This window comes from Odontesthes bonariensis, chromosome 8 (genome assembly GCF_027942865.1).
Source record: "Odontesthes bonariensis isolate fOdoBon6 chromosome 8, fOdoBon6.hap1, whole genome shotgun sequence".
NCBI classification, from domain to species: domain Eukaryota; kingdom Metazoa; phylum Chordata; class Actinopteri; order Atheriniformes; family Atherinopsidae; genus Odontesthes; species Odontesthes bonariensis.
The window spans coordinates 28,857,586-28,875,984 of NC_134513.1; the positions used below are offsets into that span (position 1 = coordinate 28,857,586).

Below are 18,399 nucleotides of genomic sequence, written 5' to 3' on the forward strand. Positions count from 1 at the left end.
AGGTTGGTTGCTAGGTTGGTTGCTAAGCGGTGATAGCGGGAAAACAGCTGACGAGGTGACGGGTCTTTTATTCGCTGGCTCGGAGTAATCATGTCTGACTCGGGCAAGAAAAGAAAACTGACGGACATAAGAGGTTATTTCACCAAGTCAACAGTAAGTTACTCAGCAGTTTGTCTGCCTCAATGAACGGCGGCGCCATGCATTGCATGGCTCATTCATACAAGATATGGCTAGTTAATAGGCTCAAAGCTACAAACTTAATAGTTTGTAGGAGCTCAGGAAAAAGTGAGCCGTGGAAAAGTGTTTTTCATGTGCCAGTATGTCTTTATTTTTAATAAATGTTTGCTGGACCTTAATCTTTTGACTGCTGGTGTTTTATGAGCTAATAAATGCTTGTTGCTAATGCTAAGTAGTCATCCGCCTACATTTTTCAAAAATTGTACATTTCCACTTTTATTGTTCACACTTTTCACACTTATCTTTGCAGTGTGCACTTTCAAAACTTCATCAGTTGATATTTTATACAAAATGCACCCAAACTCATCAACTTACAGATCCTGAAATTTCAGAAACACATAACACACATAAAACATCTTTCTGTGGCAATGTCTGCTTGGGCCTGGGATAATGTTGAAGTCACCAGAAACTTGAGTGACTTGCATAAAAAAATCAATTCTCAATCTTGCCATTATGGTTTACATTAAAAAAAAAAAAATCAGAGGGCTGTGAATCAGATGGGATTTGCATTTTTCACCCCAGAATTGGTTAAAATGCAGGAAATTGCATCTAAGAAATAAAAAATTTCTGGGGGAGGCCCCCCACACCCCCCACACGAAGGACGTGTCCCTCAAACTTAGTTGGTGGTGGAGTGAAAAAATTATGTCCCCACCAATGTCAACACCATTATTACGCCCTTGCAGCAGAGTGTCTAATCCCTCTCAGATTGTTGATTTGCTGGAAACGGCTTGTCATTACGTCAGTCGGCACGTCAGTCGGTACGTCAGTGACGTTGGTTTGCCAAGGCGAAATCTGATTGGTAACGCAGCGCTGTCTCACTACAGCAATGTAGTGTTATTCGATTCAAGCGAATTTAGGATTTGCCATGTCTAAATAGTCACCCTAAAATCGACTAGAATGGAAGAAATTGCATTTAAGAAATGCAAAATTTTCTAGAGGAAGGCCCCACACTCTGCACTATTGCATATTCATAAAATGTATCCATGTATCTACATCATATCTACACAGATATATATATGGATCTGTACTGTGGAACAACTTCTGAGATGCGTGTCGCGAACCGACCCGCTGAAATCTCACTCCAAGGTTTTTGGAAAAGTTGGCAACCCTGCTTTAAATATATCACTTTATCCACGTTTAAAACATTTTGAGGCGAGAAAGTAACCCTTTAGATCCCGATTTTATCGTTAATTTGTCTTAATACCAGCTATTTACAATTTTGTTCGGAAGAATTATGCGCCTCAAACTTGTCAGCGCTTGGATGAAAAAGCCCAGCTGTTTAATGAGAGCAGGCTGCCTCGGGCACGAAGAACGCATCGTCTCAAAACTGAAAACGGAGCATGTGTACTTGTGATCTCCCGAGTTCATTCTTCCGAGGTTGACTAGCAAGAACATTCTCCTCACGAACACAAGTCTGTTCTTTGCATTCTTGGTATTGAGAAACGGCCTATGGCTCCTGAAGGGCTCCATCTTGGCTTTTTCCTCCTAAGCAGTCTGTCTCAGCCCATAGCAGGCTCTTAAGCTTGTTGCTAGGAGACAGCTCGTCAGTGTGCGAGAAGCTCCAACTGACAGGTGCTGCAAATGACACACACTTGTCCCTGTTAAAAATGGAGCATTTCTTATTTCCGCCTACTTTCTCGAACAAACGGTCACAGCTCGAAAAGTAAAGCTCGTATCTGAATCATTTTTGTTTCGTGAGCGCCACAAGGGACGGCCGAATCCAGCGGTGTAATTTTTATTCGGCTACCCCCTCGGGCTCGTTTTAAATGGCAGTTTTAAAATCATATTTAAACACTGATTTTAGCCATTTATAATGGAATTGAGGCACAGCACTTTGCGCTCAGAGGCAATTTGTGATAAATGTGTGTGGCAGAGGTCAATGAGTGTGACATTGTGTGAAAGAGGACAAAAATACCTACGTTTTGTGATAAAATTTGTCCAGATCGGCCAGATATTTCAGACACGAGAGAGTTTTGTTTGACGAATCGTGATTAATGATTTTTAGAGTGAGGGCTTGAGTGCGAGAGACGCCAGACCTGAGATTTTGTTACCCTCAAACGTAAACTGCCGTCGTGTCAAAGCCGTCTTAAATATATTCAAACCCTTCGAGTCAGTTATAGCCGAGAGTCTGGTGTCACTTACAAACTTTGAATGAGGTCTGTGCTATGCTGTATGGCTGAGTTATAAGGCCTCTGAAAATGCCTTTTTCAAGCTCGTTAAGGGTCCAAATCGCCATTTTTTGACTTTTTGATGAGGATTCCCTGTTTAAATTTTCCGACATTTTCCCATTTTGCAGGAATTCCTTTTGATTAATGAGAGAGAAAAGTCTTTGCACACTATTCCCGATCAATGCGCACCTAACGGTGTGCTTTTTATGTCGTGGGACCATCGCTGCCAGACTAGTTAGTCGCCGAACTTTAGGGCGGAAACAGATAATAAGAGTCTGGCACAGGAGTAAGATATGTGTCTAATGCCTTCGGCATTGGCACCCATAATTATTGAGCCTGAATATCACAGCACCTCTGAGCAAAGAAAGATAAAAAAAACTCATCTTATGAGGAAGTGGGGCTGATCCCGTTGTTGGGCAGGACACCTGCTTTTCAAGACTGTGATAGCTGATCAAAGGAAAAACCCACACAGTCACATGTGAAAGTGCTCCTAAATATGACAGATCTTAAGCCTTTACTTTGAAATAACTGGCCTCTCTGTTCCATAATCACTTGTATCACAGTGGTGGACTTTTGGTGGAGGACATGGGCGTCAATTGGGTATGGCAAGGTATGGCGGCTGCCACACCTTGGCTCCAGGGCAAAATGTAAATGTTCGTTTTTCTTTTTTTCTTTTTTTTTAAATTAATTCATGGAATTACTCTGTGTCAATTTGAATTGATTATTTTATTATTTAATACATATAGATGAACTACAAATGAAATTCTGAACAACACAATCAATTGATCTAAGTATCATCTTCCCTTTTGAAATGTGGTATCTCCCAGCCTCCCCTCCCTCCCACGAAATGACGGAGCCTGGAGGTCAAAGCTGATGTTATTAGCGGGATGTTGTTTGCTAATTAATGTAAAATATGAAAAGAAAGCAGAAAACTATAGATTTATTTATCACCAAAAAAAAAGGGCAGGTGATGATGGGTCCAATGTTGCCCCAGCGGCGGAGAAAGGAGGACCAGGAAGTGAAGGCGGGATTCAGGCTGTTAACGGGGCTGTCCACTTCAGCACCTCCGCCGCTAATGCTAATGCTAATGCTAACAGGGAGACGGAGACGAGTCCATTGTTATGTTATGTGAGTGAGACTGCATTTGCACACAGATAAGCTACATAGCAGACTTTTGTGGTGATTATTGTATATTTATTGATACTGTAGTCATGTGACTATAGTGACCTTGCCATACCTTAGCTTTGGCTGAATTGACGCTGCTGGTGGAGGAACCAGACTGGAGTTTGGAAGTAAGTTTTTACTGCATTTAATATCAATGACTGTAGTTTTTAAGTGGGCTTTATTCCATTTAATGTTTGAATGAAAAATATCTTCTTGACAAAAAATTGTACCGGTCATAGTTTTTATTTATTCCTCAGAGCTTGGAAGATCAGCTTTGCTAAAATTTGTCAACATTTCTGTGAAAGTCGAGCAAATATTTTAATATTGTGGCAAGACTGTCTCTACAATGAAGAAAAACATGCATTTTTAACAAGTGGAACCACATTAAACTGAAGAAATATTTGAACATCTCTGTAATGATCATGTCATACGTTACTTTAAATCCCCTTTATAATAAAGCATGTGTTCATTTGTTTAAGCAATATTTATGCTCCATATGTAGAATGTTTAATGTGAGTGAGATGCTTTTCTGAACTGGAACTAAAGCAAAACTTACTTTGTAAATATGCCGACATCTGCTATTTTAAATTTCCCGTACAGTTTTAGATATTTCAGATCAAACTGTGTGATGATTCTCTCTGTGCTGATGTGCATCAGAGGTTTCTGAAAGGGAAGTGAAACAATGTGTTAGTCAGTGACTGGTGGAGCAGAACCTGACAGAAACTTCTTAAAGGAGAAAATCAGCTCTGAGATGTCCAAGTGTCTGCTGTTCTATGGACAAGTGTGTGGTTCCTGTTCTCTAAGCTGACTGGTGTCTCCTAGGTGATGTCCGTCCCACCCTGACAGTGTTGCCCTCCTCCATTAAGGAGCTGAAGCAGGGAAATGCCACCCTCATGTGTCTGGCCAACAAGGGCTTCCCCTCAGACTGGAGTCTGTCCTGGAAGTTGGACGGCTGCGGTAATACCTGCTGGGAGGAGAGCAGGAGTCTCTGGGTGCAGAAGGACGGCCTCTACAGCTGGAGCAGCACCCTGAGGCTTTCTGTTGACCAGTGGGAGAAGATGGACTCTGTGACCTGTGAGGCCACCCAGGGCTCCCAGACTCCAATCTCAGAGACACTGAGGACAGACCAGTGTTCCCAGTCCTGACCTGGCTCACTGGGACTGAGAAAATATTTTACAGTTATTGCATTCTGTTGCTTTATGTGCATTATGTAGCTTTTCTGTTTCTTTTTCTGCTATCGGCCTCAATAAACAGTCAATTGTTCTCAAAATCAGATGTGGACTATTTTTCAAATGAACACAAACTGAATACTGAATCCCTTTTTGTCCATTTTCAGATTTGAATAGGTACATATAAAACAATATCTCAACTGTGTTTGCGGTGAAAACGCATAGAGTGGGTACAAAGGGAAAGTAAAATTCAGTGTGCACTAACTCCAGAAGATATCTACACTTACACAAGAGTTATGTGACATTTATATAAAAGATCAATGGATACTATAATTATAAACATTTCTCCCTTTTCTCTCTCTGAAACTCAGACAAAGGTTGAGTACAGACCATCGACAGGAGAAAAAACCTGAAACAGGTAATACGGAAATAAGTCTTCAGTAAGAAGATTGAGTGGGCTAGAGTTACCACGATGGTAAAACACTCTGGCGTCGAAGTGCAGGCCGACACCTCCTCTTATCCTCCTCTGATGAGGGTAGATGATCTGCAGGTGCGAAGGAAAACGCACCTGCAGAGCCTGTGGCCCAACCCTGCTCCTTGGCGCCATTTAGAGGAAGAACTGAGGAACTGACGGAACTGATGCAAACAGATCCCAACAAGAAAATGAAAGAAATATAAAAATATTTCAGATCCCAAAGATTTGATTAAAAACTTGAAGAAAGTCTTCAATCCAGACTTGACATAAGTGTATATTTCTTTGAAGAAAACAGAGATTCTTTAAGCAAAATATCAGGCTATCATTCAATCAATCTTGAATTTAGAGATCAGTCATCATGGTATAAAGTTAGATCAGAAAACAGAGACATACAGCACTGAGAACATAAATAGTCTCTATAGGAAAAAAAGAACTGAGGTGTGACTTTTGAATTTGGCTTTCCTCCTTTTGTCTCTGCTGTCAGTCACATTCTCAGTTCAAAGGGACTGTGATTTTTTATGAACCCGACCAACAGATGCTCAGAGGCTTTAACTTCGGTCACATACACCCTCCTGCTTTCTTGTGTTTATTCCACCTATTTGCAGCCAATGATGCCATTTTTTCCCTGCCCGTTGCATGTCTCCTTGATAATCTCATCATTATTTTCCCCATGAAGCTGCTTCACAGCACCCACTAGATCAGTCATGGGATGATGCCTGAGGCCACAGAGCTCAGATAACCTGCTCCACAAACTCCAAAGCGGAAGTTTTCGATATGACAACACATCATAAATTGTTTTCATGCTGCCTGCAAAACTTATCGATCACAAACCGCAGATTAAATGTTCCTACACTCCTGATGTGTGCGCAGATACATTGGACTGCTATGTGCATGGACGTGCATGTTTTTGTCATTTGAATTTCAAAGTTTTTACACGTCGTGGTGTTTGTGTCCAAGAGATTTTATCAAGTAAAGCTGTGATGATTCCTGAAGTGATGCTGAGGCCCAGGAGCTTAGATTTCTTACTCTGGAAACTTCAAACAGAAATTGGACGTGTTGGCAGAGCCAGAAAACATGGAAGTCAAGTCAGCAACGATACTATGGGATCAAATAAGGGTCAGAAAGATTTTGTACTTGTACAATGATGTTCACATGTGTAATAAAGTTTTGAAGTTGTAAAAACATTTTGTGCATGTGTAACAAAGTTTTGAAGTTGTAAAAATAGTTTGTGTATGTGTAACAAAGTTTTGAAGTTGTAAAAACATTTTGTGCATGTGTAACAAAGTTTTGAAGTTGTAAAAACATTTTGTGCATGTGTAACAAAGTTTTGAAGTTGTAAAAATAGTTTGTGTATGTGTAACAAAGTTTTGAAGTTGTAAAAACATTTTGTGCATGTGTAACAAAGTTTTGAAGCTGTAAAAATAGTTTGTGTATGTGTAACAAAGTTTTGAAGTTGTAAAAATAGTTTGTGTATGTGTAACAAAGTTTTGAAGTTGTAAAAACAGTTTGTGCATGTGTAAAACTAAATCCGACAGACACACAAATTTCCCACCTTCAAGTACGACCCTGAAGTTACAAGTTTAAAAAACTCAAGTTACGAGTATGAATTTTGACCCTGTTTTGACGCCTGAGTGAATAGCCAATCAGCACGTTGCTTACTGACTTGCCAATCAACCCGGTGCCCACCCACGCGCCAACCAACCATCCAATCAAGGAGCAGCAACTTCTGCCGGCCGGGATCTGAGCGCCAACGACACTCAGTGGGCACACGTTGGTACTGATGTCGTTTTTTCTCACATATTTTTGTTCTCTTTTTATCACTCTCAAATTCAGAAAATACTGTTGTGACAATGTGGGTGAGAGCCACAACAAGTGTCCCTTTATTCCATCTTTCTGTAATATGTAGACACATACTATCCCAGGTTTTTTTGGCGTTTGCATTATTTTGGTTACAGATACATTAGCTTTTGTGGATAAAAAAAACAAAACACACAAGTATATTTTACAATAAGTTTATTGGTTTAATTAAGTTCATTATACAATTATGTATTCTTTCAGATAAATTACTTTGAGTTTAATTTGTGGCCCAAGAACAAAAGGAGGAAGCACTCCATACTGCCTACTTTTATAACCTTGGTGACATCATCAGGAGAAACACTCTATGGTGATAGTGGTAATGTGAAGTTTGAATTAATTATTTATTGTTCGTATGATTTTTTTGGATTGTTAAAGCCAGATGTGCATTAGGATGTAAAGTGATTTGCTAGAATGTGCATTGAAGGGGAAGTAATGATAGTTTGTGTTACAGGTCCCAGGCTATGGGCACTGTACACAGATAAGATTCTCTTCAAAACAGTGTCTCAACCTTCCCTTATGGTTCCTGTCGTAGTTCATAGTTTACAGCAGCTCGTTCATGCTCGCACTATTTTCTTAGTGGTGGCGGAGTAATATCAACGAACATCCAGTACAAAATGTCAAATAAAACACGACAGAAGCAACTTTTCGCAACAAAATTTAATATGGATTACCAGTGCACACCAGTAACCACTCCGGTGAGTTGATGATTTTGAAAACGGACGTTTATGGTGCTTTTATGGACCTTTTTGGACATGCACCATGCTTGCCATTCTGAAGCAGGTTGAGAAGAATCAAAATTAGGCAAATACCGGAGACAGCAGTAAACATAAAAAAAGCGGTGAGGGGGGTTCTAAAACATTACAGACGACTCATAAAAGAGGCTTAATGTTGAAAATACCGCAGTTCTCCTTTAATACATAAAGATGCTTATATTATAAGACTGAAACATCCTTGAATAGCAGATCACTGTAAAAACATACAAATAATATTGTGATTATGTCAGTGGGTCAACAATTTTGTAAAGGCAACTTTACATTTCTTTTAAAATTTTCAAAAAAATCTAATGTAAACATAAAGAGCAACCTCAAAACAAGACATGGCATGTTACTTGGATGGAAAACCATGTGCCTCCACAGCCTGAAGGAAGAAATCTTGGGCTGTTGATGCCTTATTGTTATTGGTAGCATGTAGGTACATGATCTTTGTGAGGATATGGAAAACATAAACACCACAGAAATACATTATTAAACATTAACTACAATAATATAAAAACAATACATGAATGAAATGTTGGGAAGCTCGGAATGACGTCACAGCCGAGTTATCAGCGTTCCAGTTACCGCGTCCACCAAAGCTATTCTCGCGCTCGCCTTGTCCGAATATAAACAACTTGTGATCTACCAGGCTAATGTTAGCACGGCCTGCTTTGTAGTTTGCGTGTACCCGACTCCCAAGTACAACTTGAACGCACCATGAGCAGAGCGAGTGAAACGGGGAGGGATGTGGGGACGGATGACAGGCAGGACCCCAGGTTGAATCTACTCCGGAGTATCACTTTAAGGAAATTACATTGAATATTATATCACACACTTTAATCTCCATGGGGACACTGACCTTTCTTGAAAAGCCATCTATTCCACCAAACATCACCACACCATATCTGTAAAATAAAAATTTATCAATTGTTTAATGCAGCTACTGTACATCGTGGTCCATTACACCAGTAGAATCCAGAAATCTGGAGAATGTATGCCATAGACCATTTTTGAAATCGATATGTAAATATATAATGTCCATGTGATGTCCTTTGCTGTCAACTTACCTGATCAACTTGTGGTTGGTATCTATATGTACGAGTGACAGAGGACCTGCGACATTGTAGGTCCTTCTCACAACACATCCGAGGCTTGTCATTCTCTGTAGTATTCCTAGACTATCAACCCGGTGCATCGAATCCCACACTCTTGTCCACTGAACTCTGTGGCCTAAAGCCCTCAGACGGCCTTTTACCATTCTGTGACCTATAGGAAGATAAGTGAAAACAATTGTTATTTAAGATCTATTGATTGATAATGATGTGAACAAACAATTGAGGCATTTAACTTTTTCTGAGGTTAAGGTTTTCTCATGTATACATGCTATGATGACCATTGTTACGATAATGTCCAGGACTTTCCACTAAGGCACAGACTAGCCAGCCATATTAAATAAGTAGCCAGCTGGGGCGCGGCTGTTGGTGGTTGGTGGTTAGGTTACGTCATAATGAGATGAATGAGATTGCGAATGCATTAGGGCTGAAATCATCTCCACTCTGTGATGATTAGGCTCACCCTCTTGGATCACAGCATACAACTAAACAAGACAACCACGAAGGGACTCGAACCCTCAATCTTCTGATTCGAAGTCAGACGCCTTGTCCTTTAGGCCACATGGTCTCACATGAGTCATTGGGCCAGTACAGGGGTGGTCTGCTGCCAAGTCTGAAACAGCCAGGAATAAAATTGTGCCTCCAAGTCTGAGGCTCTGATCCTCTGTTGGAAAAAGGTCGAAGGCCCTCTTCTTGCTTAGAACCAGTTGCTGCCTCAAGTGGAAGAGTTTAGGGATCAGACCATTTTGACCACGACTGGAGGATTTCATTCTACCAGTCGATCTTCCTTCCAACGCTCACCTCTGGTCACTCCTTATGAGTGGTGACAAAATGAATGAGATTGCGAATGCATTAGGGCTGAAATCATCTTCCACTCTGTGGTGATTAGGCTCACCCTCTTGGATCAGGGTGATGAGCGTAGTCATCTGGAATACGCTGAGAATACAGTCTCTGCCACTCTTCTTTGAATGAAGCCAGATCAGGCGGTATGGGCATCTGGTCAGAGTATCATGTAGATTCCCCCTAAGGGAGATATTTTGGATCAGTTGCACGGTGAGGAGGCCTGAGGGAAGGTCCAGGACTCACAAGAAATAAACCATGCTATTCTTGCATTGGTATTTCTGTGTGTAAACCCGAGAAGAGGTGTAGATTATGTCCTGTGAGAATCGGGGCTAGGGATGTCTGCTCACACCGCTTCCCCTGTGATCCGTTCCAGGACAAGCAGCATCAAATATATTGATATATCTTTAAAATTCATGTGTTTTGGAAGGGCGATTACACATGTGCTGCTGTTGCTGATGTTTGTGGCCAGTATGCGGATTGAACCCATGACCTTGGCGTTATTAGCACCACGCTCTGACCAGCTGAGCTAACCGGCCAGATTTTGATTTTCCCTATGTGCAATTTTGTGCCAGAATAAGTGCTCTCAGTGTTTTTTCTGTTACCTATTTAAGTCACACAAACATTCTATACAGCTTGCCTTTGATTTTGCGGATTTGGATATTATCAGCAGGTGAGTTGAAAGACTTTTAGTTCTTCAAAAAATCCTTTCAATGCAATTATTTTATTATTTGTTATATGCTCCAATGACTCGAGGTGATAGAACTTACTCATTCAAGTCTCTCTTCTTTTTGTATAGCTTGAGTATAGGCAGTACGGGAAGCAAAGATCACTGCGCAACATCAGCTTAACTTTGGATTTTTTTTACCAGTAACAGACTGGTAAAATCCTCCGACTTTAATGGCATGCCATTCAGAGGATTTCTGACATGGAGTACAACTAGCAAAGTACTTACCAGCTTTCACCATGTGTTTATTTGGTTAGTACTTAGTACAGTGCTCTTGATTTCTGTACAGTAATGACAGCATACAACTAAACAAGACAACCACGAAAGGACTCGAACCCTCAATCTTCTGATCTGAAGTCAGACGCCTTGTCCGTTAGGCCACATGGTCTCTCCTGAGTCATCTAGCCGGTACAGGGGTGGTCTGCTGCCAAGTCTGAAACAGCCAGGAATAAAATTGTGCCTCCAAGTCTGAGGCTCTGATCCTCTGTTGGAAAAAGGTCGAGGGCCCTCTTCTTGCTTAGAACCAGTTGCTGCCTCAAGTGGAAGAGTTTAGGGATCAGACCATTTTGACCACGACTGGAGGATTTCATTCTACCAGTCGATCTTCCTTCCAACGCTCACCTCTGGTCACTCCTTATGAGTGGTGACTAAATGAATGAGATTGCGAATGCATTAGGGCTGAAATCATCTTTCACTCTGTGGTGATTAGGCTCACCCTCTTGGATCAGGGTGATAAGCGTAGTCATCTGGAATACGCTGAGAATACAGTCTCTGCCGCTCTTCTTTGAATGAAGCCAGATCAGGCGGTATGGGCATCTGGTCAGAGTATCATGTAGATTCCCCCCAGGGGAGATATTTTGGATCAGTTGCATGGTGAGGAGGCCTGAGGGAAGATCCAGGACTCAAAAGAAATAAACCATGCTGGTCTTGCATTGGTATTTCTGTGTGTCCACCCGAAAAGAGGTGTAGATTATGTCCTGTGAGAAGCGGGGCTAGGGATGTCTGCTCACATTGCTTCCCCTGTGATCCGTTCCAGGACAAGCAGCATCAAATATATTGATATATCTTTAAAAGTTATGTGTTATGGAACAGTGCCTACACATGTGCTGTTATTGCTGATGTTCGTGGCCAGTATGGGGATTGAACCCATGACCTTGGTGTTATTAGCACCACGCTCTGACCAGCTGAGCTAACTGGCCAGGTTTTGAGTTTCCCTATGAGCAATTTTGTGCCAGAATAAGTGCTCTCAGTGTTTTCTCTGTTACTTATTTAAGTCACACAAACATTCTATACAGCTTGCCTTTGATTTTGCGGATTTGGATATTATCAGCAGGTGAGTTGAAAGACTTTTAGTTCTTCAAAAAATCCTTTCAATGCAATTATTTTATCATTTGTTATATAATCCAATGACTCGAGGTGATAGAACTTACTCATTCAAGTGTCTCATCTTTTTGTATAGCTTGAGTATAGGCAGTACGGGAAGCAAAGATCATTGCGTAACATCAGCTTAACTTTGGATTTTTTTACCAGTAACAGACTGGTAAAATCCTCCGACTTTAATGGCATGCCATTCAGAGGATTTCTGACATGGAGTACAACTAGCAAAGTACTTAGCAGCTTTCACCATGTGTTTATTTGGTTAGTACTTAGTACAGTGCTCTTGATTTCTGTACAGTAATGACAGCATACAACTAAACAAGACAACCACGAAGGGACTCGAACCCTCAAACTTCTGATCCAAAGTCAGACGCCTTGTCCGTTAGGCCACATGCTGTCACCTGAGCAGGGGGCCGTGGCGGCGGCGGCGGCACTGTAACACCATTCAAAGGATATCTGTTGGAACAGGGAAACACGAGTTAATGACCACAATAATGTCACAAATACATAAAGAGAGTAGGCTACAGTGAGGAAAGGTGTGACAGATGAGCCCCCCCAGCAGTGTAGGCCTATAGCAGCTTAACTATGGGATGTTTCAGGATCACCTGAGCCATCCCTAACTATAAGCTTTATCAAAAAGGAAAGTTTTAAGCCTGGTCTTAAAAGTGGAAAGGGTGTCTGCTTCCCGGACATTTACTGGCAGCTTATTCCACAAGAGAGGGGCCTGATAACTGAAGGCTCTGCCTCCCATTCTACTTTTAGAAACTCTGGGAACCTCAAGTAAACCTGCAGTTTGGGAACGAAGTGCTCTGTTAGGAAAATATCTTATAATGAGATCTTTAAGATATGATGGAGCTCGGTCATTAAGAGCTTTATATGTAAGGAGAAGAATCTTAAATTCTATTCTGAATTTAACAGGGAGCCAATGAAGAGAAGCTAAAACTGGAGAAATATGATCTCTCCTGTTAGTTCTCGTCAAAACTCTGGCTGCAGCATTTTGGATCAGCTGGAGGCTTTTCAGAGAATATGTGGGACAGCCCAATAATAAAGAATTACAGTAGTCCAATCTTGAAGTAACAAATGCATGGCCTAGTTTTTCTGCATCACTCTGAGACAAGATGTTCCTGATTATAACAATATAACGAAGATGAAAGAAGGCAGTCCTAGAAACCTGTTTTATATGCGAGTCTAATGATAAATTCTGGTCAAAAATAACTCCAAGGTTCCTCACTGTAGAACTAGAAGCCAAGGAAATACCATCTGGAGTAACTATATAGCTAGACAATTTCTCCCTGAAACGCTCAGGTCCAAAGATAACGACTTCAGTTTTGTCTGAATTTAGAAGCAGACAGTTCTGAGTCATCCAGGTCTTTATGTCTTTAAGACATGCTTGTAGTCTGACCAACCTATTGGGTTCATCTGGTTTTATAGATGAGTACAACTGGGTATCATCAGCATAGCAATGGAAATTTATGCCATGCTGTCTAACAATATTACCTAATGGAAGCATGTATAAAGTGAAAAGAATCGGTCCAAGCACAGAACCCTGAGGAACTCCATGACTTACTCTGGTGTGTGAGGAAGATTCCTCATTTACAAGAACAAACTGAAATCTATCAGATAAATATGACTTAAACCAGCCTAATGCAGTTCCTTTAATCCCAATTATATGCTCAAGTCTCTTTAATAAGATACTGTGATCGACCGTATCAAATGCAGCACTGAGATCCAACAGGACAAGCACAGACACAAGTCCGCTATCAGAGGCTAAGAGGAGATCATTGGTAACTTTCAGCAGTGCAGTTTCTGTGCTATGATGCACTCTGAATCCTGACTGAAACTCTTCAAACAGATTATTTCTGTGTAAATGATCACAAAGCTGAGCTGCAACTATTTTTTCAAGAACTTTAGACATAAAAGGGAGATTGGATATAGGTCTATAATGAGCCAACACTTCTGAATCAAGAGTAGGTTTTTTAAGTAAAGGTTTAATTACAGCAACCTTAAAAGTCTGAGGTACAAATCTCTTTCAACAAAGACAGATTGATCAAATCCAATATGGAAGTGTCAATTAATGGGAAAACCTCCTTGAACAGTCTGGTTGGGATTGGGTCTAAAATACAAGTTGATGGTTTAGAAGAGACTATTGCTGTTGTTAGTTCAGAGAGATCAACTGGACAGAAGCCGTCTAAATATAAATCAGGTTCTAAAGATACTTCTAAAGCTGCTGTACTTGATAATACATCACTGATAATAGTGGGAAGGACTCCATCAATCTGCTCTCTGATAGAAACAATTTTATTGATAAAGAAGCTCATGAAATCGTCACTGCTGAGAGTTAAAGGAATAACTGGCTCAGCAGAGCTCGGACTCTTAGTCAGACTGGCTACAGTGCTGAAAAGAAACCTGGGATTGTTCTTATTCTCTTCTATCAATGATGAATAATAAGCAGTTCTAGCTTTACGAAGGGCTTTCTTATACATTATTAAACTATCTTTCCAGACTAATTGAGACTCTTCTAAATTAGAGGAACACCACTGTCTCTCCAGCTTTCTTGCAGTCTGCTTTAAAGCACGCAGCTGTGAATTATACCAAGGAGCCAACCTCTTCTGACTGATTACCTTCCTTTTCAGAGGGGCAACATTGTCCAGTGCTGTACGCATTGAAACTATAGTGCTGTCAACAAGAGAGTCAAGTGTTGCTGGAGTAAAGTTTAGGTAGTCGTCCTCTGTCATATCTGCACATGGCAGTGAAGAAAAGGATGATGGAATTAACTCTTTAAATCTGGTTACAGCATCCTCTGATAGACACCTTCTATACGTAAATTTCTTCTCAGAAACTGTATAGTCAAGTAATGTAAACTCAAAGGTAATCAGAAAATGGTCAGATAAGACAGGGTTATGAGGGAACACTGTTAACTGTTCACTCTCAATACCATAAGTCAGAACAAGATCAAGGGTGTGATGAAGGCAGTGAGTCGGTCTGTGAACACTCTGAGAAAATCCAATAGAGTCCAATATAGAATTAAAGTTCATATTCAGGCTGTCATTTTCAACATCTACATGAATATTAAAGTCACCCACTACAATGACTTTATCTGTACTCAGCACTAACTGGGATAAAAACTCTGAGAATTCAGACAGAAACTCAGAATAAGGGCCAGGTGGACGATACACAACAACAAACACAAGAGGTTTCTGGGATTTCCACTTTGCGCGGGAAAAACTGAGAATCAGAGATTCAAAAGAGCTCAAACTAATCTTGGGTCTGGGACTGATTAGTAACCCTGATCTGATGATAGCTGCCACTCCTCCTCCTCTGCCTGTGGTTCCAGGAACGTGAACATTTAAACAGTCAGAGGGAGTTGCTTCATTAATGCTAACATGATCCTCCTGCTGCAGCCAGGTTTCTGTAAGACAAAATATATCAATATGATGATCACAAATCAACTCATTCACTAACAGAGACTTCGAAAGGAGAGATCTGATATTCAGCAAACCACGTTTAGTAGTTTGACGTTTTTGTTTAGTTTTTTTTTTTGCACAAGAGGATTTGCTCCTTTTGTGTTAATTGATTGGGTGGGTAGCAGCAGGTGGGAAGCTGCAGAGAAGTGTGTAAGACTACAACTCTGCATCCTGGGTTGTCATGTTTTAGGGTGGCAAATAAATTTGTCCATATTTCTAGAAATGAGAGCTGCTCCTTCCAAAGTGGGATGGATGCCGTCTCTCCTCAGACCAGGTTTTCTCCAGAAAGATTGCCAATTATCTCTGTAGCCCACGTTGTTTGCTGGACACCATCTAGACAACCAGCGATTGTATCCAAGACTTGTGGAAAGAAGTAAAAGTGAATAAAGCTGTAAGCAGCAGGAGGAAGCAGAGACGTCTGCACTCTTCAGAAGCAGGAAGTAAAAACCATTGCAGGCGCCTACATCTTCATCACCATTTAAAAAGGAGTTCTGGCATAATATTTTACTTTCAGATGACTCTACGAGAAACTAAAAATACAGAGACAGCTGTACACAATTTTAGCTTCAGTCAACTGCTCCTCCCCATGTGGAGAAAAGGCATTGCAGCTCACTTCCTTGATTAAGGACATTACTTTGTTATGGCTGGGGGTGGTGTTACTTGGCTGAAAACTGGATAGGGCCCTGCTGGCAACTGGCTGTACAGAACCATCATTTTGAGTAGCTGCATCTATAAGAACATGCAGCTCCAAATAGTTCCCTCCAAATTAAATCCATTTCCAAACATCACAAGATGTTTCTCCCTGGTTCCCTTCTTTAGGAAGGCCTTGGACAGCCACCCTTCCATTGAGACAAATAAATTATTCAGAGCCAAGGAATTGTTTCAGCAGCACACATTGTACAATGCCACTGTTTTATTTAAAAAGAGGTTCAGGCTGGCAAGTTAGACAGCTTCATGACGCCGCCTTAGCTGACAGCTTCTTCCGTCGGATTGGCGGCGGCGACCGCCACTGCTGCGGCAGCTTCTTCCGTCGGATGGGCGGCGGCGACCGCCACTGCTGCGGCAGCTTCTTCCGTCGGATGGGCGGCGGCGACCGCCACTGCTGCGGCAGCTTCTTCCGTCGGATGGGCGGCGGCGACCGCCACTGCTGCGGCAGCTTCTTCCGTCGGATGGGCGGCGGCGACCGCCACTGCTGCGGCAGGTTCTGTCGGATTGGCGGCCGCGACCGCCACTGCTGCGGCAGGTTCCTCCGTCGGATTGGCGGCGGCAGCTTCCTCGGTCGGATTGGCGGCGGCGACTGCCACTGCTGCGGCAGCTTCTTCCGTCGGATTGGCGGCGGCGACCGCCACTGCTGCGGCAGGTTCTGTCGGATTGGCGGCCGCGACCGCCACTGCTGCGGCAGGTTCTGTCGGATTGGCGGCCGCGACCGCCACTGCTGCGGCAGGTTCTGTCGGATTGGCGGCCGCGACCGCCACTGCTGCGGCAGGTTCTGTCGGATTGGCGGCCGCGACCGCCACTGCAGCGGCAGCTTCTTCCGTCGGATTTGCGGCGACAGCCAGAGAAACATTCACTTCTCTTTTAACCTTCAGATTTACTTGTGAGATTTCAGCTTGCTTACATTTCATGTTGCCAATGGATGCAGCAGCTTTAACTTCTTTGCTTTCCATTAAGACTGCAAAGAAGTTCAAAAGTGGATTAAGAAATATAGACAAGTTAGCCATAAACAGAAAATGCAAATACTTCAGACCTGCCCCAATATATGGCATTAAACTCAGTTTAGTTGCTTTCCTTGCAGTGTGACAAAGCTTTAAAGGGCTTTACCATATCCTGACACATACTATACAACTATGCAGAAGTCAAGTAGACAGCAGCAGATTGAAACGGGTCACTGTTCAGACAGAAGTCTTCTGAAAACCATTTTCCAGTCGATGCTCAAACGCAGTTTATAAAGTTTCACCACCCAAGGAAGACTCAAACTCTTTATGCATACCTTCTTTTGAGTTCTTCCCCAACATGGAATCCATTGGCTGGACAAGTTCAAGGGGTTTCCTTGAAGACAAGTCTATGACACAAAAGGCATTGAGTCACTATGAAAACCTACAGCTTTAAAACATTTCTTACAGCTGTCCTTACCGCTTTGCTTTTTCTGAACCTCACTGGCAGCTCCATGATTCACCCCAACTATTGGCAAACATGATCCTATGGAGAGAGCATATTTTGCACAAATGCTAATCGTGAGACAGAACAACAGACACAATCCAGTTTTAGGACTTAACACCAAAAAGAGCAGACAAAATGCAAAACCTTTTGCCAGCCAAGCCGTCAGCACAGAAATCAGCAGGACTCCAACAGCTCCCATTGTTCCAGTCAGCAAACAACATCCCAACCCACCTGTGAGGTTTAAATCAGCTCCTCGTGGAGGTGACACAGCTGTTGCTCATCAGGTATAATTAGATTTAGAAGATTCAGGGCTCATTCAGATAATAGTGAATTAAAAATACCAAAAGTGGATTTAAATAGTAGTATTGAGGATTTTAATCTTTATATATGTAATGCTATTGTAGAAGTGGCTAGTCAAACTATAAGGATAAAAGGTGGGAAAAAGGAAAGGAAGTTGGTACCATGGTGGACAATAGAATGTACTGCAGCTATGGAAGAAACAAAATAAAGCCTTTAAAGTATTAAAAAGAAATCATAGCCCTCAGAAATTGAATGAATACAAAAAATTGCAAGCAAAGGTAAGAAGAACTGTTAAAAGTGATTAAAAGAATGAAAGGAATTAAAAGAGTCAATGTATGTCCAATATTAAATAATGGAGAAACAACAGCAGTGAAAAATAAAGATAAGGCAGAGATGTTAAGAAAAGTGTTTGTTAGAATTCAGAGTTCTGAAAATATCAGTGTAGTAGGGCGAGAAAAGACAATTCTGGAAAATAAGGAGTTATTGGAGAAAATGGTCGAATCGAATGATTTATTGAATATGTCATTTACAATAATGGAATTGAATAGGGCAGTTTAAAAATATAAATTATCAGCTCCAGGAAAGATCAGATTT

The 18,399-nt window shown here is 41.6% G+C and overlaps 3 non-coding genes and 1 pseudogene across 3 annotated transcripts; 1 reads left to right on the forward strand and 3 right to left on the reverse strand.

The window, feature by feature from the left end:
- The window catches only part of LOC142385530 (immunoglobulin kappa light chain-like), a 158,116-nt pseudogene extending 153,402 nt beyond the window's left edge, over window positions 1-4,714 (forward strand).
- Window positions 4,715-9,432: 4,718 nt separating this feature from the next.
- On the reverse strand, window positions 9,433-9,505 carry trnar-ucg (transfer RNA arginine (anticodon UCG)). The gene has a single exon. It is a non-coding gene; the product is annotated as a tRNA-Arg (tRNA).
- Window positions 9,506-10,242: 737 nt separating this feature from the next.
- trnai-aau (transfer RNA isoleucine (anticodon AAU)) lies at window positions 10,243-10,316 on the reverse strand. Its single transcript has one exon. It is a non-coding gene; the product is annotated as a tRNA-Ile (tRNA).
- Window positions 10,317-11,629: 1,313 nt separating this feature from the next.
- trnai-aau (transfer RNA isoleucine (anticodon AAU)) lies at window positions 11,630-11,703 on the reverse strand. Its single transcript has one exon. It is a non-coding gene; the product is annotated as a tRNA-Ile (tRNA).
- Window positions 11,704-18,399: the final 6,696 nt, after the last annotated feature.